This window comes from Cetorhinus maximus, chromosome 16 (assembly GCF_964194155.1).
Source record: "Cetorhinus maximus chromosome 16, sCetMax3.hap1.1, whole genome shotgun sequence".
In the NCBI taxonomy this organism is placed as follows: Eukaryota; Metazoa; Chordata; class Chondrichthyes; order Lamniformes; family Cetorhinidae; genus Cetorhinus; species Cetorhinus maximus.
In genome coordinates, this window is record NC_135894.1 from 936,130 (window position 1) to 959,306 (window position 23,177).

Below are 23,177 nucleotides of genomic sequence, written 5' to 3' on the forward strand. Positions count from 1 at the left end.
TTTTTGCAGCACAGACTGAACAACATTTACTGTAACCCCCCATACCTCTCTACTTATGGGGCCAACCTAGTACAATATTAAGACGTTGCAGTGTCGTCTAAGGAGCTGTATATCCTGCTCCGGGGCATCCGTGTGCAAACTCCATCACTTCCACTCTGCATTCTTGAGGCTAAATCCGGCTGTGCCCTTCAGCTGGCGATGTCCCCATGTGTATGCTGCCGTTGTCGGTCGAGAAGGGAGAGTTCGATTTTTTGGAAGGTGCTGTCGAAAGAGCCTTGGTGAATTCCTGCAGTACATCATGTAGATGGTAAACACTGCTGCTACTTTGTGTCGGTGGTGGAGTGAGTGAAAGATTATGTAAGTGGTGCCAATGAAGAGGCTGGGTAATTCCATAGGGTGACTGTGTGAGTGACGGCCGCTAGTCTTACCTGCTTTGTGCTGAGTGCGGCTGGCAATTAATCGACCATTTCTATAACTCTCGTTATCATAGTTGCCAAACCCTGTATTTGCTTAACCTATCTCCAGAAAAGGGGAGCCATCCACATAATGACTGAATTTGTCCCATCTTTAAATCCAGCATGGGTCCCCACACCCCTTAAACTGTGCACGTGTAAGGCTCTCCCTCATCCTGGAGTTGAGCAGCTAACCGAGTCTTAGTCAATGCCATCACCTTCGAACCAATGTGCCTTGGTAACAAGGTGCACCATGTAACTCAAGGGCAGAACACTGTTTCATCCTATATCCATCACTCCAGTGATAACCTGTTCGGAGTGTGGTGGGTGCGTGAAGTCACTGAGTCCGGTGTACACATCGAAGTGATTCACTGCCCTAGAGGTGGCTAAAGGATACATTTCACTGATTCAATACACCTTCTCTCTCTCACTTAGTTAATGTTCTTGAGGCATGATATACCAGCAAGTATGTCAATTGATTTTGCACGAGAACTGAACATTTTTAATGTTCTTTTGCTGATACTTCTGGACTGAAAAGCTTTCGCGGGTTCATTGTTCTGATTTAGGGTTTTCTGAAATTCCGCTTTTACCTGTAATGACTCATCATGACATGCTTGATTCAAAACCACTTCAGTCATTTCTATGTGAGGCTCAACAGGGTTCCATCCGGAGAGGCATCCCTTTCAACAAATTACCTGCAAGATCTCATTAGTCCCAATAATGTTTTGAGAGCTGGGATTGGGCCAATCCCAGCGAAAAGAGTCATTTTAGCTCTTGCAATGCCTCGCTCTGCCGTTCAACTCTGCCTCCTGCTTTCCCCAATGCCTGGTTGTCAGGCCCAAGAATTGTACTCCACCGCTTGGTCCACGGCCAATTTGAGAATTTTTGGATGTTGACTTTCAGCCCTGCCTTCCCCAACAGTCCAATCAGTTCTTGTAACAAATCCCGATTTCCTTCCCTCGTTTGTGAGAATAACAGGAGTTCATAGACAGACTGGATTAGATGGACATGCTGGCTAACCCCTGACAGGCTCTCTGCAACACATTGGGTGAAATATCTATTGATTATTGAGAGATCATTGGGCGCAGAACCTCCCAGGTGGACCTGCTGTCTTTAGAAAGTGAGAGCGGACTTGTCCTGCTCTTCCGCCCGGGCGGACACGGATCACAATTCCTGGGTGATGTCCAGTACCGTCAACAGCCTTCCTTGGCTCGGGAAGTCAACTTCCAGACCTGCTACTGCTGCCAGCGTCGGAGCAAAGGATGTTCTATTCTCATTTCAAGGCCCATAATTCATTCTCATTGTCCACCATACGCCCGCTTCGTTAAAAAGCCCAGATGGGAGAATTCATGTGTGGCATAATGTTTCTCAGAAATTTGAGCTCTGCCAGGGATTGTACAGCTGTCAATAACGCGCTCTCCTTGTCCTTTGCAAACGGTTATTGTCACTGCGGACTGAGCAAGGATTCAACATCGACCTGTTAGTCCCTCTAAAACAAACGGGGTCCCGTTGGAAAATGGGAGTAATGGAGGTGATGAGCAAAGCACCAGAGAAAGGGACGGTCCCGTATGCACTCGATATTCCCCGCCCCGTCCCTGCCACCTCAATGTCCGCAAATTGTCGTCCCCTCCCCCACTTCGCTTTATGGTCCCTGATTGAACACAGGTAATTGGGCTGGGCGTGGCCCTGCCAACATTGATATATTCCATGATGAGGCACCGCAAGACACCAACGCTCCAGCGCTACATGGATTCAGTACCTCCCAACACACACCCATCACCATCACTACAAGCGTTCAATACCCTTTACCCACTTCCTCCTTATACCCTCCACCTCCTTCATGTAGTCGCGTACAATGAGAGTAGGTGGTGACTCTCCATTGCTCCCCTTTTCTGTGAAAGTCTTTTAACCCTCTCCTTTAATGTGCCGGTTTTTTCCACAATGGACAAACTCCACAGCACCTTGACCACTGAGCCTTTTTCCCCAAACTCATGCCTGAGGGGCTGTCTCCTTTATATCACACAAGCTCCCCCCTGGATTTGTTCAAAATCCCACGTGCGGCCTTTTCTCCCTGCCTTCCATCAAACTGGAGCCAAATCTTTCTCAGAACACCTGCATCTGGATTGTTTCCTGTCTCTGATTCAAGGCCCTAATGGGCAGATTGCCAATCCGCTTACGAATGCGTTATTAGTGACCACAGGCAAGGGTTTAAAGCTCCCCCTAGAGCTGGGGTCAAATCCGTTCCCGTAGTCCGGCAGTCCCATTATATGCTGAGCACAACCTCTCAGCACAGAAACTCAGCCTTTCCTTCCCCCCAACCCGTTTCACTGCCTCCAGCTATTTCAATGCCCCTGCCCTCTCTCAACTCAGAGCTGTTCCCACTGTCCGTTTCATTGTCCCGAAGCCCACTGCTGATCTTTTCTGTGGCAAAAATCGCTGCAAGGATGTTGGCTCCTAAGGCAAGAATATTAACCATTCCTCGTATAGACCATACAATCATGCCACCAAATACATTTCTAACAATTGGCCGTGTGCACCTTCCCTTACTTCAAGCATTGACTTGTCCGCTGCCATTTTATGCAGTGTTTCAGAAGGATATGGGATCATAAATTCACTGTACATTTCGCGACAGACCTGCTTATCTTTAGCTGGAGAGAAAAAAAAATATTGTTCCCACAGGGGCTGGTCGCCCTGCTGCCCATCCAGGACAAGCGAATTTTTCCCGATTTTTCCCGGAATGGTCCCTCTCCTCTACTTCTGTACAATTTACCTGCCTGACGCCCAACACTCACACAACATCCCTGTGAACCTCGGATCCGTCTCTCAGTCTCTCTGTCTCACGCTGACACTCATTGTTTTCTACTTTCATGCTTTAATCTTTTCTCTTCCTTATGCTGTAGATACATAACACAACATGGACCATATTCAGGTTAAGGCTGACAAAGGACAATATTCGGTTTACAACAGTGCATGGCAACGACTACCTCCAACAAAACAGACGTCAAGCATCAATCCTCCAACATCAGTACCTGGGCCTTTGCCATTGACCAGAAACTGAACTAATCAAGCCATACAAATACTGTGGATACAAGACGAGGTCAGATATTAGGAATCCCGGGATGAATAACTGACCTCCTGACACTTCAAATCATGATCACTATTTAAAGGGCACAAATCAAGGATGTGATGGAATACTCACCATTTTCCTGGAGGAGTGCACCTCGAGCAACATTCAAGAAGTTCCACAACATCCAGGAAAAGCAGCAGCTTCTTTTCAACCCATTGAACAAAGAAATCTTCACTCCACCATTGACGCACATTAGCAGCAGTATGAACCATCTATAAGGTAAATTGAAGATACTTACTAAGAGTCATTCGACAGTACATTCCAAACCCATGAGCAGTACTTTTCAGATGAACAAAGGAAGCAGATATATGGGGACACAGCCACATGAATGATCCTTTCCAAGGCACTCACAATCCTGACTTAGAAATATGTGGCCGTTCCATCGGCGTCACTGGGACAAAATCTTGCAACTCCCTTCCTAACAGCTCTGACCTGCACAAAATTGAATGCAACGGTTCAAGATGGCAGCTCACCACCACCGCGTTCTCTGTCAATTCTGGCATAGCCAGTGATTCCCACAGCCCAGGAATGAATAATATAAATCTAAACATGTATAAATATTCAAAAAGGGAACAATTCATGCTGTGGGATAATGTGTTTCAGTGGATCAATCTATAGGAGGACAGCATGTGATGTGGAAAATTATCCCTGAACTGTAACATTTTAGGGATCTGAAACACCTGATAAAATCCCAATTTTTGTAATCAGAGGAGAACGTCAGTTTTGAGTTAACATCAATTGGTCTTTCAAAGTGAATGTATCATGTGTATATTTTAATGAAGTTACACTGTTTAATGCTGACTACCCTGTCTTGTCCAGCAGACTACAGTGTGCGGCCAGTGACAGTCAAACCACGCAGCAGCCTGAAGGCCCAAATCATCAAGCGCGGTTACTGGAAGATAAGATTCCAGGCCGACAGTGGGAGAAGGAGGAATTGTACACCCGATACCAGGAACAGGGAAGACAAGCTTCCTTTTCCTTTAGGGTGTGTGGGAGTGAAGAAGGGGCGATGTGTTTATCTGCAAAAATGAGCCTTAAATAACACATTGTATAGGAGTTTTGACCACACTTAACTGAACAGAATATTGTCCGAGAACATTTAAGGGTCGTTCCCACCCCTGGGGCTAGAGGCAAAAGCCTTCTTTAAACAATGAAAAAAAAACATTGGTTAAAATCAAGCTGAAAAAGTGAATTACAATTTGTTGCTGTAGCTTATTGTTACAATTCCGCTTAAGGATCAATAGTTGTGAGCCAGGGAGCTTCCATGTAAAAATAGATTAGGGTAAATTTCTTCTCTCAGAGGGTCATGAATCTGTGGAATTATTTACCACAGAGGGCTGCAGAGGCTGGGCCGTTAAGTATATTCAAGGCTGAGAAAGACAGATATTTAATGAGAGGAAATCAAGGGTTATGAAGAAACGGAAGTATGGTTCAACTCCTAGAACGTGAAACGAAGACTGTGGTCAGGAAATTCGGTTAACAACCCGTGATCAACATGTGCCACAGGCTTCCAGAGAGGGCAGTGAAGTGGCAATACAGTTTCTCATTGTATAAGAAACTGTAGGAGGGTGTGGGAGTTTTCTAATCCAGAAGACTGAATCGTGTCAACTGTAGAGATCGATTATGTATTTGTTTTGCCTGAGAGTTTAGAGCTTCCAGGGACATGCTCACCCTGGAGGAAAATATATATCTGCCTGGGACTCGAAACGTCCTTTATTTGGTAACAGTTGAGGGTTTTAATAAGGGGAATTTTCATGTGAACTTTGAGTCAAAGTTTCCTTCATTCCCTCAGAAGTCGCTTCTTAATTTGTGATTAAGCAGCCTGCCGTTAGAGAGCTGTCTGAAAGGTTCGGACATTTATAGTGTCATTGGACATCAAAATCAGAGAGAAAAAAATCTTCACAACTTAGACATTTATTCACTTATAAACGGTGACGTCTAAATTCTTGACAACAACCGACTCCGTTGAGCCTGGAGCAGAAAGAGTGGATACAGAAACTGCAACAGTACTGCAGCGCAATGGCACAGGGCCATGCAGACCGCGAACAATTCCTCACATACATTCAGAGTCCCAAGGTCACATTAAGTAGGGTGCTGAGTCTAAAGGAGCAGCTTGTGAAATTTCAACAACTACTTGTGAAACGTATACACATGCTCCCACCCTCTTTTTTAAAACTCGAGTTTCATTCTCACAAAGATGTTGTTATTAACCCTGAGACTGAAGTCCACTTTTTAAGACATTGTATTCCAAATCCTGAAGTTGAACTTTGCAGATTCAGTGTATTCAGACGGCAACTTGAATCAATGTTAAACGAATTCCACTTTGCTCTGTCACTTCTGAGCAATGTCAATGGTAATACATTATCAATCTTTGCAAGTTTTGCCAAAGCCGGAATAATTACAGACCTGTAAGTTTTATATCTCTGCTAGTTGAGTGAGGATATATAAGATGGAGATAGATGGGTTTTGAATAATGATGAAATCAATGGGAATGAGGATTGGTTTAGAAATGAGTTGATGTAGAGGATTAACCATAATAATTTTAATTGGCGGTTTGAGGAGCAAGACAGCAGACACCTGCTCCTGTTTCTTATTGTTTGTGGCAACTTTTAGAATCTGCAGCATGAAAGTCTTAGATACATAAGTGAGAAAATAATTAGAAACGTCAACACTGGCTGCAAAAGGAAATATCATCCGGAAAACCCCAGTGTAGTTTTTTGAAGTGTTCGTAGAAAATGGTGCCAAAGGCTTTCAGGACACCATGGAAAGTGACTCATTAGGACGATTGGAGAAGGTGAAAGTGTTTGGCATTAAAGGAAGGGTGCCCAATTGACCATGCAGTGCACCACCAATGTCGGTACTGGAGCTGCTCATCTTTACTGCCTGAAAGATTAATTTGAGCAGTGACCCAAATGGCAGGGTATTTTAATTGACACGTGATAATATAGTAGGAATTAAAGCAAATAATACTGAGAGCCAAAGGAAAGACACAAGCAGATATTAGTCAGACGGCAGTAGAGCAATTTGCCGTGTACACCAGAACCCACTCAGTGACTCTAAGCACCCGCCACAGTCCGTCTCGATTATTACAGGAGGGACGGATAAAGGAGGCAACAGTGTCCAGCCGGTGTATAGCAAGGTGGACCTTGTAAACAGAGGACAAGGGTATTAAAGTGACGGCATTGCCTGAAACTCGGTTAGCTACTCAACTCCAGGAAGATGGGAAGGCTCTCACTTGCACTGAAGAAGGGGTGTGGGATAATACTGGCGAATTTAAAGCAGGGGCACACCCAGAAGGGAGAGGCATCTACCCGGATTGTTCCAGCTTTGTGGAGAAAGGCGACGGGAAGACATGATTTAGTATGTATGACCGAGAAAGAAGCACAAAAACGTGCATTAAAATGTGAGCCGCACTCAGCGCACAGCAGCCGAACTAGCATCTGACACACATGTATTAACCCATGACCAAGAGTCCCCCACTCATTATGCTCTTTGTTAATTTTCTCTGTTCACATGGAACTCATTTTCATATTCTCTAGCCCTTTGGAAACGGCAGGACTTCACTTCAACAGATGGTTCACCACTTCTTAGAGCCGCCATGTTGAGGGGTACAGTGCAGACTATAGCGCGAGAACAAGGGGATAGTCATAGCCACAAGGGGAAGACACATTCTAAAACAAAACCAAGGTGCTGAGGTACCAAGAAACAGAATATAATATTTCAGGAAACGGGCAGAACAGCGCATGCTAACCCTATCTATCTGGATTGGTGATGGTAATTAGCTCAGGGGTGACAGTGATAAAAACATACCCCTTCCTCCCGAGCTGTATGAGGCACAGCAGGAGGATTTGATTGAAAAGGCAACTTTGCAGGTAAAACAAGCAGGAAGTTCAATCGATTGTCCGCTCCGACTACATCATATAGAACTGAAGGAAGGGTTTTCTTTTAATGGGACAGGTGCATGGTGCCTGAAGTATACAGACTAGAAGTGATGGGTTAGCAGATGGAGTCTCCAGGACAGGAGATCCAGCTCCTGAGACCACAGTGGAACGGATTAATATGGGAGGTTGGTGGCCCCTTCTGCGGGGAGATGTGGAGGATTAGAGTAATTGTATCTTAGTCTGAGCTGTTAATAATCCAGTGTCACACAGAAGCAAAGTGCCTATTGTACGTACTCGACCAGTTGCTGGGACTTGGCAGTGCCTGCAATTCACATTAAAGGACGACCCCCGGCCACTGAGAAGGGAAGTACATTTGATCAGGTATTCGTTGATAACCATACCAAGTGATTCGATGCATTTACATGCAAGTCAGCAACTGCACTATGAATACCAAAACTTTAGTGAGAGAAATGTTCTGTAGATGGGAACTGCCGAAGGTTGTAGAATCGGATCAGGGCAGTCACTTCACAGGGCAGATTATACAGACCACTCTGATGTTCTTGAGAATAGCCGGGCAATGGCATATGACTCACTGCCCCCGATCCTCAGGGATACTGGACAAGATGAGTTGCACAGTAGAAATGTCTAGCTTTAAATGAACATGTAAGGACAAGGGATGAGGTGTTCCCTTCTGTCCTGATGGGGACAAGGAGTATAATATTAAAGAGAATGGGTATTCACCTCCCGATGCCAAAACTGGGTGAAACATGCATGCCCCCAAAATTTGCTTCTCCCCAGAATAGCCGAACGGCAAATTCAGGAGATTCCCCAAGATCAGTGGGTGAATGTTCTTTGGGAGAATAATATCAAAGGGAACGGTGTCTACAAAGCACGAGTTCGTAAACGGCGACCCATTGGAATCTGCATTTCCCTATCGTTCCCAGACGACAGTTTGTGAAGGATTTTTGGGAATCTCTGGGAGATCTGAAGCTCCAGGCGGCCAACACTATTGTCAAATACCAACAACGAAATAGGCTGGAGTTATTTCCGATAAAATGGTAGGAATGGAGAATCGGTGACCAGGTCAGGGTTCGGAACTACGCAAGTGCGGATGCATCTGCACAACTGTAGAGAGGAGCCTACAGCATGTTTGACAAGCTTAGCTTCATGGTGTCTGCAGTTCAATTGCCCAAGCGTGGAAAGTGCTTCCACATTAAAAACAAGAATCGAGCATCCTCCCAAAACAAGGGAGCTCACCGATAAAAAAATGCTACTTTATTGGTTACGTGTGCGATAACTCCATCAATTCCAATCTGTATTATTCAGGCGCAATGCACCTCTCCCCTAAAAAAAAAATCCCATTGTTAACTTTTATATCAGGTGCTTCGAGCAAACCCTCGACCTTCCTTCGTGCTTGATTATCCTGCAAAGCCGCCTTTCACAGAACATTCATCTGTTGTACCTCCTTCTGCTTGCGAAGAAGCCCTGGGATAATTGCTGTCAAAAACCCTGCCTGTAAGAGACCACATGTCGTGTCCTGTTCTGCCCCCTTCTGGACTGTCTCATTCTCCGATTACCCCAGCTCTTTGGTTCTGATTTATAATGCGTATTTGCCTTCTGAATATAATCGTCATCCACTGCTGCTCTACCGAGGGACGCAAACCTGTTAATTGGGTGGGCAAATATCAATCCTCAACACATCCTAGTACATTTACCCCAATCTTATATGCTCCTGTCTTGTGCAATATGCTTTTTTTTTGTGGCACCTAATCGAATGCCGTCTGAAAATGCAAATGTACTTATTCCACCGGTTCCACATTATCATTTTAAATCGCACCTGAGAGCAGATGATTGGTGAGTAGAAATTATGAGTGTTTCTAGTTGATAAAGTAAAACTAAGTTCTTTAGTTTTGTCTTTAGATCTCTTGTCTTTATCGTTTCTTTCCTAAAATTGGATTGTTTGGCATAAGGTTGATACTGGGTCAAAAATCTATTAGCATACATGATAAAGAGTAGGAGTTCTTCAAGGATAAATACCAGGTATACTAGAGTAAATTATTAATAAATTTAATAAACTAAAATAGCCTTGGGAGAACCAGTGATTTGTTGCTACTGCGGCACATGGGAGATGCTAGTCAACAAGGTCATCAAGGGCGAAGAAGCTTAGAAAGAGTTTGCAGATCGACGAAATTTGGATCTGAGTTGAGGAAACTGGAGTCTGAATGGAAACATTGTGCAACAGCACGGAAAGGGGAAGCTATCTGGACACGCTGATCCAGGATCTGGCCGCAGCCCTCAGAATAGTTAAGAAAAGCATGGACTGTGATTAGGGACTAGGCTTTCTGACTGCAAGCAAGGCATGTATGCGGACCCAGGTTAGAACGTTTGACAAGGCTCGGCCCCTGCAAAAGCCCAAAGATTGCGTGGTTATTGCAAATCTTTGTGGACGGGAGTGCAGACTGTTGGAGGGATGAGCGAACTGTCCATGACACTATGGTTCGGGAAGTTATTCAAGTGGAGTTTGGACATATGAACGCATTAGTGGTAGGGGTCAGTATCATTAAACGCCTAGATAATGCTCTCTGCAGCTGTGAGCATGCGTCGTAAGGCTGCATTTCCTGCCCGCTGTCAGATTGCAGGATCTTTCCTCAGGGCTTTCGAAGAACTTGGAATAGGAGTGGAGGGATTCAGTTTTTGTCGTCCACGATGGTGCCAAGAGACATTGACAGGACCAGAAATGCGCTTCTGCATATATAACTTGAACAGTTATTAGCAAAGTTACAAAAAAACAGGACCTGAATATAATAATAGCCCAAGCAATACCTGATCCACTTCTAAACTGTTGTAGGGTACAGAAATTAAATTAGATAAATGTGTGGCTCAGAGATTTCTGTGGGAGGAATGAGATTCAGTTCATGGGGCACTGGCAAAAGTATGGTGGATGGGAGGGTTTCCGTTGGGATGGTCTTCACTTGAACATTGTTGGGAACTGTGTCATGGAAAATCGAGTAACTAGGGCTGTAGAGAGGGCTTTAAAATAATTGGGGGCGGGGGGAGAGTGGTTGTTGGGACCGCTGGACATGAAGGTTCTGAAGAAGGGATATGTAAAGGATTTAAAATCGAGTGGGAACGATTGCTCTTCTGGGCAGCTATTTAGGTATTGAGAGTCAAAATATGACAGGAAGTGACAGACTGCGGAAGCCTAAATAAAACAGCAGCAAATAGGGTCAAAGGGGGTAAAATGCTAGAAAAGGGAAAATTAATTTTTGTTTGCTTAAACAGACGCATAACTCGGTACAAAATCAATTAATAAATGTCAGAACCAGAGGCTAATGCGTATAATCATCTCGCCACTACGGTGACGTGGTTACTAAATGATCAAAGCTGGGAACAACATATTTAGGCTTAGCGGTACATTCAACAGCACAGGCAGGAAGTAAATGGAATTAAAGGATGTTAAGTAGGCTTTGTCATTTAGGGTTGGAAAATTATGGTAGCAAAAAATGATCTTTGATCTCCTATAAGTTTTAGAACCCAGATGGGTGGAGGGAAGTAATAACAAGGGGAACAAGACACGAGAGGGAGTAGTCTTTAGCCACCCCAATAGTTGCAATATTGTAGGACTGACAATAGGTAAGGATACAATGACTTCTTGTGAAAACGGCAACACGTTAATCATGAGTTACTTTAATCTTCATGTAGATAGGAAAACCAAATTGTCAAAGGGCGCCAAGAAGAATAATTCTTAGAATATATTTGGGTCGTTTTCTTATAACAATATTTGTGGATCTAACCCGGGATAATGCGTTTTTTTGTATCTGGTGATGTGTAATGTGGCTGGTTTAATAAATCATCTCAAAGTAAAAATCCCTGAACAAAGATTGACCCTAAAATGGTAGAACTTAGCAGTTAGTTTTGGGTTGGAGAAACAGGTGTCGAAAGCAACTCTGCTGAACATTAACAAGGGTAAGTACAAAGGAATGAGGGCAGAGTTGGCTGGAATGGACTAGGAAAGGAGTTTAGCAGAATGGACGGTCGTTAGGCAGTGGCACGCGTATAAGAAAATGCTTTGTCACTCAGAAAAAAACATATTGCCTAATGAAGAAGAAGGAAAAGAGGAAGGGGTAAAAAAAAAGTTGATTATTGAAGGAATTTAACGGTAGTGACAAATCAAAAGGAAAATATCGTGCAATATGGATCCAACACTAAGGTCAGGAATTACTTCACCACTCAATGAGAGTATTTATATTAAACATAATGAAACATTTTATTAAGGCACACAAGTTAAATTGCAAAAGTAATCTCCTTTAAGGGAAACGCACCCATAGATTTAAGATGATATCAGGGAAAATGTTTTCACCTTACCATTTCAAAATGAGGTTCCTTTCAAATTGGCTCCTGTGCAGGCATTCAGCTATTTTGATTTTACATTCCCTCTGCCCAAAAAAATGAGGTTATACCGAGCACAGCTCATAGAATGTAAATTCTCATTTTATCACCAGCCTCTCGGAACCCAACTCTTCTAACAATAAAACCAATTTCATAGTTTCAATTTTATATTTAATATAAACATATTGTTTTGTCTCTGCTCGCTAGCTGTCACATTTCACTCCACTTCTTGAGTGCTCATTTCACAAAACATAAATGCACCCTACATTTCGTGCTTATCGAGACGAGTACACATCAAAGCATGAAGACTAGCAGGCTATAAGCCAATTAATTCACAAAAAGAGACAAAATCTCTATTTAAAAGTAAAAGTATTATCCAATTTTATTTCATGCATTAATATCTTCATGGCAGGGATTTTAGAAACATGGAAGTCGATGTTGATGTTGATCCCAAGTCCATGTCGCAGTGACAATAGACATTTCCAATGGAAGCAGAAAGGGATAGACAGACAGCTGTAGAATCCCTGGTAGAGAAGAAAGCTCTGCCAATTCTCCCATCTTGCTGGTTAAGAAACCGGATGACTTGCGCTGAATTATAACCGATTACTGAGTTTTGCACCAAATTCTTTCAACGTGTACACCAACGGTGGCGGTAATTGGAGAACTGATAGTCGCCCCACCACGTGAAGCACACGTGTTCACAAGACTCGGCATGTCCAAGTGGTTTGTGTCTGTGTCGGTCCGTCCGGAAGACCAGTAGAAGTACGCCTTCACATTTATACGGGCAACAGTCCGCCTGTTATTGTCTGCCCCATCGTTTCAAAGTAGCCCATCGGTTCTTCACCCAGTGTAGGAGAAATTAGAATCATACAGTCATGGTGGTGCTTAGCACAGATAAAGGCCCTTCGGCTCATCGAGTCTGCGCCATTCTAACATGTAACTAAGTATTCTACTACAATTTTCCAGCACTAGGTCCATAGCTTTGTACACCATGGCACCGCAAGTGCACATCCAATTGCTCCTTAAATGTTATGAGTGTGTCTGCCTCGAACACCCTTTCAGTCAGTGAGTTCCAGATTCCCACCACTCTCTGGCTTTAAAAAAAATCTTCCTCCCATCCCCTCTGAGCGTCGTGCCCCTTACCATTAATCTAATCCCCCAGGTAATTGATCCCTCTAACATGGAATAGATTTGCTTCCTGTCGACCCTTATGTTTTCTCCTTATGCCAGCCCGAGAAGCTTCTGCAGAATGTGGATGACCGCCTGTTATTCACAGAAAATTAGCGAAGAACAAAGAGAATTGTTAATGGATCTGTAAGGAATGCTGCGAAAGGCATCAATGAGAAAAATAAATAATTAAAAAAAAAAGCCAAGAGGCGTCAGGGTATTTGCAGTTTTGCATGGGGGAATTAGACATGGAGAGAGACCCATAGTTAGATGGAAGCAGCAGATAATGCAAGTGTTAAACCAACGAGGCTCAATGATGCCCCTCAGACTATTCTTGGGATGGGTAGAGTCCTACGGGCATTACATTGAATGTGCAGATCGACCCGTTTTGAGAATAACACAAATAGTGGTGAACTAAAATTGAGACGACGCATGTGATGATGCCTCTGTAAAATTAAGTCAGTATCTGGAGGCAGCCGCAGTACTGGGGCAATTAATCCTGAGGAAGATTGTACTCCAGATGGGAGCAGCCACTGAATCTCTTCTAATTGCAGTGCTCATGCAGGAACTGAATTGGTAGTTCAGACCTGTAGCCTACATCTCGAGGATGTTTACAGGGTTACGAAAGGGTTATCCAGTACGTGAAAGACATATTTAGCCACCTTCTGGGCAGTGAATTACTTTGATGTCTATCCCAGAACCAGTGGAATGACTATGAGCCCCATCCACACTCCAAGTGCATTATTACAGAAGGGGTGGATAAAGGAGGGAGCAGTGCCAAGCCCGTGTGTAGCAAGGTGAACCGTGTTAAAGGGTGACATGGGTTTGAAATTGAAGACATTGAATCGGTTAGCTGCACACTTCCAGGATGAGGGAAAACTTCACACTTGCACAACCGAAGTGATTTGGGAAACTCGTGCCAGATTAAAAGCCGGATTACACCGTAGGGGAAAGCCATCTATGTGAGTAGTTCCAGTTTTCTTTTGGAGAAAGGCGAATCGAAGACACGTTGGTTATCGATGATGGCGAAAGCGGTATAGAGATGGCCAGTAAATTGTCAGCCACACTAAGCATGCAGCAGGCCGAATTAGCAGCTGTGATATGTGTAGCTTCCCATGAGTTCCCAACTCCTTGCACTGTCTTTTCAGATTCAATGTTCACATGTAGCTCCTGAACATAACCTCTAGGCACTTGGGCTCGGCGGGCCTTCACTTCAGCAGATTGATGACCACTCGTTACAGCCCCTATGCTGAGGACCATAGTACAGACACTAGGGCGAGTGGAGTGAGATTGTTATACTCACAAGTTACAGGCTCTTTCTATAATATATCCAAGGTGAAGGGGCACCAAGAAAGTAGATGAGAAACCCCGGAGAGGAGCAAAACAGTGCGCATCATGGGAACATTACCAGTCAGGATTGCTGATGACTGTTACCCCAGGGGTGATAGTCATAACAACATAAACTTTCATCCCGACCTAGAGGAGGTGCAACAGAAATATGTGGTTTTCAAGCCAGCTTTGCTGGTAAAACAAGCATGAACCCTGTTCGAGGCTTTACTCAGCGAACATCATATAGAAGCGAAGGAAAAAATACTTCTAAAGGGGACAGGTGGACGGTGCCTCAGTGATACAGAGTAGAAGTGTTGGTGTTAGCACACGGAGGCCCAGGGGATGGAGATCCAGCTCCTGAGACCACAGTTGAACTGAGCAATATATTAAGATGTTGGACCCATGTGCATGATTACACCTCCAACAAATCAGTAGTACCTAATTCCCTGTTGATTATGTGCTCAAATCCTGAAGTGGGGCTTGAATTCACAAGGTTCTGAGTTAGCCATAGGAATCTAGATGCTGAGCCAAGTTCAGTGCTGCATTACCTTGACCTGCATTAAAAAAAAACTGCTATCTACTTTGTAACTGCTAAGTGATCAGGAAAGTATTAGCTACATCGTTAATTACTTGTATCTTAAATTCTGAACCGGTTCACTTAATATGTTGGGTGTGTGAGGGTGGAATGTGTGTACAAAATGATAAAATAACATTTTTGAAGCCAGACTTAATTATCGGAACTTATGCTTGGAGGTTCTGTTTTTTTTTTACATAGGTTGCTTAGTCTGTGATGCAAACAATCCAGAACCACACTTGAGGAATGTCCCCATTGGATACACTCGAACAGTTCATGGGCATTGGCACTTCATTCAGGTATATTGTATAAGGTCACCCCGACCTCAAAGTAGTAGGTGAAATTCTGCCTGTTTTCGGTAGCTAATTTTCCAAAGTGGGGCGAAGTATTTTCTTGCAATTCAGCTTCCGTTCATTGGACATCAAACACTTTAGTGGGATAAATCTTTGGTAGATCAGGACTGCCCACGGTTTTAGAATCGGAGCAGGGCAGTCAGGTCAGAGGGCCGCAGATGCAGGCCACTGTGAATATGTAGGGAATGAGAGGCACATAGCATGTGCCACGTAGCCGCTAATCTTCATGGAAAGTGAAAAGGGTGAAACACATATTCAAAATGGCCCTTCAAAAAGAAATAAATGAACATGAATGGAAATGGTATGATGTTCTCCCTTTGGTTCTGATGGGAATTAGGAGAACAATATCAAAGAAAACGATGTATTTTCATCACGAGTTGGTAACTGGGCGACCGGTGTGTATACAAATGCATCTGTTGTTGCCAACCATTTCTGAACTGCCCGTCCAGGTGATTGCCACGCAACAATTTGTGAAATCTCACTTCAAAAACTCTGGGAGAGCTGATCGTTTAGGGGGGCAACATTGTTGGCGAGATGCATCAACGAAACAGGCTGCATTTGGCTCCGAGATACTGGCAGCAATGGCGTATCAGTAATGAGGAGATGATGCGAAATTATGCAAAGGTGGGTGTGTTTGAACACTTGTCAAGAGGATCCTGCAGCATAATGGACAAGGATAGCTGCATGGTAACTAATGTTTAAATGTCCAAACGTGGAAAGAGGTTGCACATTAATCAGTTGAAGCTAGAGATCTCCCAGAACAAAACAGCTCAACGAAAAGAAACTGTGATGCGCATGGATGGTCAGATCATGTCAATGGAGTGGGACGGGGAGGAACACCTATAAACCCCACAACAGTGGAGTGAAGTCGGTGATGGTGACACTGATGGAGAAAATGCAGACGGAGCCATATCACCACAGAGTGTAAAGGAAGTGAGGCAAGATTGGGGGATATGGGGGAGTGGCGATCACCACAACAGGGACGGTCACGATAAAGACCTTCCTCACATTGGAGGTGAAACAGCGGGAAAATAGATGCAAAGAAGCAATCAGACTCCGTAGGTATCAAATAAACCTGTGCCTGTGAACAGCTGTGCACACACAGAAATAACCTTCCTACATTGTATGTTTTTCTTTTGTAGAACATGTGGGATACCTTATTAGGTCTTAAGTTCTTGGACTCGGATGTAGAATGGAGACCAAACCTCAGGAACGAGCCTTTCACCTGATTTAATCGGGAATTCGATTATTCCTCACATGGGACTACAAGATCATGGGTCGCGGTCGGATAGCTAAAGTAACCGTGGTGTTGTGAAGAAACCAGCCTTAAATGACACTGTGTCTTGGTGCTTGAGGTGGGCAAAGGAAGGCAATGTTTTGACACCAGGCCACATTCGAAAACATGCACGATTTTATTAAAGGTTGATGAAGGTTGGAGGCGAGTCCCGTTAACGGAATGCGATGAGATTACCAAATTAACGGAAGACGGGGAATAGATTAATCTCAGCAGCAGAGCCATCCTGAAATGACAAGGACAGGAGGTCATATCAAAGGTCCGATTTGGGGAAAAGTTAGGACTAGTCCTGCTGCTACGTTGGCCTTGAAGATCATAAATTCGAACAATTGCAGATTAGTGCTACCCATGGACGGGACAGCTCCAGACGTGGTGATTTGGCGCACTGCTTAATTGCGTGCCATCGGCCCACGTCAAAATCAATGATTTTAGAGTTGCAAAATGAGAAGGGCGAACTCGGAGGAAGGCCTGATTGGGAACACTATGGATATATTAGGGCCATTTAAGTCTGCTGGACTCAAAAGGAGGGAGAGCTGATTGAGCACACAGACATTCCTTCATAGGAGCACGGGGTCCGGAGGCGGTCCTTTGAAGTTATGGTGTATTGCCCAAGAAGACATCCAAGCTAACGATCCTGAGGCATAATCATCCACCTCGGGCAGTGGAGTATCTAAAATTATATGCAGGATCCATCAAATGGTTTAGCATTAATACAAACTTGGAAATATTGTATCATGATATGCACCTTGAGGTGATAGCGGTGACGTTGAATTTAAAATTGATTCGGTTACCGAATTGGTGTGGTAAGAATACAAGTAGTCTCTATGACAGACTGTTATGACACGTGCTGGATCAAGTCCTCGACTAAGATTCAGGGGCGGTGTGTTGTAAACAATACTAGAAGCCTGCAGCCGAATGGATTAATTCAAAGAGGAAAAGAGATTCAGTCAGTGATGTGGCAGCAATGTTAAAAATGGGTACTGCATTGATGAATAGTTTGGATTTCTCCTCACTGGAGGCACAGATGCAAAACCTTAAAGGTAAAATTAAGAGCTTTGTATTGGGAGAAAATGTCAATTCGGACTCTGAGCTAAAAGATGTCAGATCATGAACGTCCAACTAGGGAAGCTGGTGGAACAATTGGAATCTCATGCTGGGGCTATCAATAAACTGCTGCAGGAGGATTGGAATGTCTCCAAAGAGACCATTCGGAACGCTCCGAGTGTCCTGTTTGGTACCTTGATATAATTGGACAAACGTGTGATTGTGAAGTGCCCTCATGGGTTAATAATGATTATGTGGATAAATTGGGTAAATTGGGGAGGAACATCGCTCGTTTTCAGCTCAAAGGTTTGGTCCTGGTAAATCCTGTGCAGAGCCTTTGTAAAAAAGGGAGGTGCTGTGCTGCTGGGATTAAAACATGGTTTTCCAGTAATACAGCATGGGTGGGTTTTTTGTGGTGCGAGCGCGGGGCGGGGGAGGGGGGGGGGGGGGGGGGGGGGGGGGGGGGAGGGGGTGGTTCGCTGTACTAGGGAGTCGCCTTCCGAAATATAGGGTGGCGAATGTCCGGATGTAGAAGGAGGTAACCATGTACAGGATCATGGTAGCTTACTGTATACAGTGATATGGTTAAATATTTAACAGAAACATGTCTGCCGATTTGTAACATTGGACGGGGTAAAACGTTGTGTCGCTCTAGGATGGAAAAGCAGTGTCATTTGACCTGTCGGTTCAACATCACAAAAGTAGCTTGTAAGATTGAGATAGCGAAGGCAATATTTTAGATTACCCAGGTAGCCGACAAAGGGACGGGCGGATATTGTGCAATCACTCGAAGAAATATTATCAGTATGGGTCAAATTTGAAATGCCCAATAACACTGCCTATATTTTTCTGTTTTATTCATGAGAGATACACGAGGGTTGGGCGATGGGAATTGGTGAAGATTTATAGCAATAACACCACTGAAATTGAATTCCAGAACACAAATAAGGGAAGCTACGGGACCATGTGGAAATATTTATTTATGATAATCCACAAAAAACAGGAAATCTAACCGAGCTGCGAGAACAGAGAGATAAATAGAAGAATATATATTATCAGTTGCAGCAGACCGGTCATGAGATACTGCAGGAAATACAAACCAATAAAAAATAATTCTGGTGGAATACCTCCTGGGACTTTTTAAGTAATATTGCAGTCCACCCTTTCTTATGAATCATCTCTGGTATTTAAATAGTTGTGCAGTTGATAACGAACGTAAAAACACACGAATTGGATCAGTAGTAGGTCACGTGGCACCACGACTCTGCTGCTTCATTTAATAAACTCATGGCTGATATTATAGTATCCTCAAATCCCACCTACCCCAAATAACCTAGCGCCCAATAGCCCACCAAAGAACTATCCAGTTATGTCTTAAGGTATTCAAATAATCTGTTTCCAGTCCTTTTCAAGAAGAAGGTTACAAAACCACACAGCCCTCTGAGAGAAGAAATGTCGCTTCATCTCCATTAAAATGTGCGTATCCTTGTTTATAAACATTGTCTTCCAGTTCTAGATTCACCCACAAGAGGAAACATCCTCTCCACATCCACCCTGTCAACACCCCTCAAGATCATATATGTGTCAATCAATTCGCCTCTTGTTCTCCTAAAATCCTGCGGATACAGGCCTAGTTGGTCCAGCATCACCTCATAAGATAACCAGCCCATTCCAGGTATTAGTCTTGTGAACCTTCCCTGAACTGCTTCCAAAGGATTATAGTCTTTTGCAACAGACGATATTGAGCCCAGTTCTACAGAGCTGATAGCATATTTTGTTCCACTCAAGCGCCATCCTTCTGCACCCTGGACCAGATCATTGACAAAGGCGTTGCAACTTTGAAGAATACCGCAGCACATTCCAACTTAAATACTTCGTTAGCTCTATCCAGTGTTTTTCATCTCCATAATGCCAGTGTCAGAATAGAATTGTATATATACATGGAGATTTAGAGGCAAAAGTGTGATCCAAACACGACATACTTGGGTGATTCTCTAGACTGGACTCTGTCCTTTCGGGAACATCTGAAGGAAACAGCAGCAAATTTAAAATCAGAAACACCGTATAAATGAAACTGTTTGAATCTTGGTTGTGTCCTGCTCACAACACTCTGCACGTCAGCACTTGCTCTGTCATACTTCACTGCAGTGTATTGTGCAGGTGTGTAACACAGCTCTTTACACACACACAGCTTGTTGAAAGTAACTTGAATGCAAAATTGCACATCCAAACTGCAATTCTACCTTTTACATTCCCATGGCTTTCTTCCCTAGCAAGTATCAATCTCCCACATATTCGTCGATTGATGGAAACCCACAAGTTGGTTGAAAACATTTGTGATGGACCTTTCTTTCCTCTCAACAATTACATATTCAATCGACCTACTTCCCACCTTCCATCTCGGTGCCCCATTTGGAGTAATCTCCCTCAGCTATGTATACCAGCAGAAATCCGTTCGGCCAAGGACGGGGAGAAAGTTGCGATCACTAATAAACTGCTTCTGACGAAACCCATCTTATCGATTAGCGGGCTTTGATCTGCCACACTGGGAGTGGCCATGGGACGTGCGCCTGCTGCCCCATTAAATCATCTTCTCTGTTTTGCATGCAAAAACTCAAGACAATGCCTTGGAGCGCCAGCTTAAGCGCCTCATGCATTTTCAAGAGCAGGCCATGGAGATGGACAGCAGTCAGGAGGCCAGAGAGGCCGCGGGCGGTGTGTCTGGGGTCCGGCGTGCAGTTATTTGAGGTCCACAGGCCGATCCACTCTTTTTCACAACATCCAAAACAATGATGGTTGCTGCAATCGTTAATGCTGAACAAATGCTCATTCACAGTCTGAGACATTCTTACCTGTGCGTCATAAATAACGGACCCTCGTCCCCTTGAGTAATCGCGTGTCCAAGACATTCCAATGTCACCGTACTCTTATCACCATGGCCTAACATGTAATTGGGTCGCTGCTGCGCAGCCAGAGACTTATTTCATCTGAGGGGATTTTGGTTGTCCAGCACCCTCTCAGCTAGTGCATCCCACATTACTTTGTCCAAAAGGTCCTGAGCACCTCAGCTGTGAACATCATGGCACTGAACTAAGATGATTTCCACCAGGTTACTCATCACTGCGCCAAGGGAAAATGTTGTGTTCTGCCCACCCGGTCTTTACCCCTCGTTACGGAATGAAGGCCAATATTGTGACCTCTCAATTTCCTGTGATCGACGTCAAATGCCACTACTGTTTGCGATGTTTCCTCAGCCCCGCAACTATACAGGTCAAACATGCATTCAGCTCAGGTAGGGTGGCACTCTCCCCACTCCGATGGTTCATGACATCCGATATGCCATTCATGAGGCCATTTGAGCAGCCTGTCTGTATGCGTGTTTAATCTCTGGGGATCGTCTTGACTCTTTAGCAACTCACCAGCATCCTTCTCCATAGGGTCTTGAAGGGTGAGCGACTAATGAGGCTGGGGGGGAACGGGATGTAATGTTGAACTGAATGTACGCTCACTGATTCACTGACCGTTTTATTAATTTCATCATCACCACCAGAGCGACCCTTACCTCGACCCCGCGCCCGCACCCCCCTCCACCCCTGAGGGCCAACAATGGCAAATTGTGGCACATCATTTCAGCCAGCCAGGCACCAGCGCAGCGCAGACACATCGATGTGGACTTTAACATCGGCTTGTGTCCCTGGTCAAAGTGGAGACGGCACATCATGATCGTTGGAGGAGATGGTAGGACCAAACACTGCCGATAGCTACAGCAGCCAGAAAGCTACAGAGGACGAGGCACATGCTGAATCCGACACTGATGACGTGCCTCTGGAAATGTACCCATTTCATCAGCAGCAGGAATGTCGGCGGAAAGTGCGTTTGCAACTCTCAGGGTTGCATGAGGTAATGTTTTAGTTGCTCGCTGCGATGGAGGAGTCCAGTCAGATTGCCCGTGAAGAATCCGCCCTCAGGGCAGAGCATCAGGATTCCTTCAATGAGAGATTGGCAACTCCCACAGAGAGGGAATTCCAACAAAAGGATCGAAATATGATTGGGTTTTGATCTGACCTGCAAGCACTCAAGACGCTTTTTTCCACTGAGGGATATGTTGTGAGCGCCAAGCGCCGGCACTCCTTGCCCATGCATCTGTGGTGGGCAGGGACGTAGATTCAGCCCTCACGTCGGCGCAGCAGCTGCCTGCCGTCGCTGCGAGCACCTCACACGTTGCTCCGGATGAGTGCAGCAGCTCCTCCGCCCTTCTGCCAGTTAACATTTCTACTGCTGAGGCTACAACACAAGGGGTGGTGCCGTTCTGGAAATGGACACTCCCTCCCAGGCGTTACCATCACAGGCTCCACTGGCCAGATGACGCCTGCCAAGGTCACCGAGCCCTTTAGGAACCGAGAGTCAGGAGGCTGCCTCTCAATCCACTCCGAGTGATGGGGCCGCACCCAGCCCTAGGACCCGAAAATGTAAGCAAAAGGTAGCTTAGGCACTCCACGGGTGTGTCACTGGTGATTTTGAGTTGGCCTTTGAGTAGGGACCCATGTATTTGTGATCGCTAACAAAAGGTGTGCTTTTGTTTAGGACAAAATAAAGTCCACCTTTGTAACCACGGCTGAGGCTCTTTTGCTTGTGGTAATTCTTTCTTTTCAACATATTTATCATGAGTGTTTGAGTGGATATTGATGTTTCTGTCCTAAGACCTTATTAGCAACTGAACAGGTGGAAGATGTGGCACCTAAGTGCCACGTTGCGGTAGTGCCAGGCAATGCTTTTCCGCCTGACCCATCTGTGTGGAGCTTGCTTAAAGTTCTTTGGATTAAATTGTCGTTGGTCTCTCTGCCACCTTAGTGTAAATGTGGTTCATCGTTCTGCCCTCATCATCGCCCTGTGCTTCGTCAACCTCTGAGATACTGCTGGATTCATGATGTGCAGCCTCATCCGTGGCGTCAAGGTTTTCATTGTTAACTGCATCCCCCTTTCCAGCGCAAGATTATGCAGGGCGCAGCAGACCACCACTATCAGAGACGCGCTTTTTGGTGAGTTTTGGCAGGCGCTCCCTGAGCGGTACGGACAAAGGAAACACAACTTGAGAAGTCTGATTGCTCTTTGCACCACAGCCCTTGTGGTGCCCTGTCTACTATTTTACTGATGCTGAGCTTCTGTTCTTGGATGTTGTATTTGCGTCATGAGCCACCATCACAGGGGATAATGTTTCAGTTGCTCGCGACGACGGAGGAGTCCAGGCAGAGTGCCCGTGAAAAATCCGCCCTCAGGGCAAAGCATCGGGATCCCTTCAATGAGAGATTGGCAACTCACAAAGAGAGGGGATTCCAACAAAAGGATCGAAATATGATTGGGTTTCGATCTGACCTGCAAGCCCTCAAAGCGCTTTTTTGCATTGAGGGAGATGTTATGAATGTCAAGTGCCGGCACTCCTTGCTCATGTATCTGTGGTGGGCAGCGACGTAGCTTCAGCACTCACGTCGGCGCAGCAGCTGCCTGGCGTGGCTGCGAGGACCTCACACGGTGCTCCGGATGAGAGCAGTAGCTCCTCCACCCCTCTG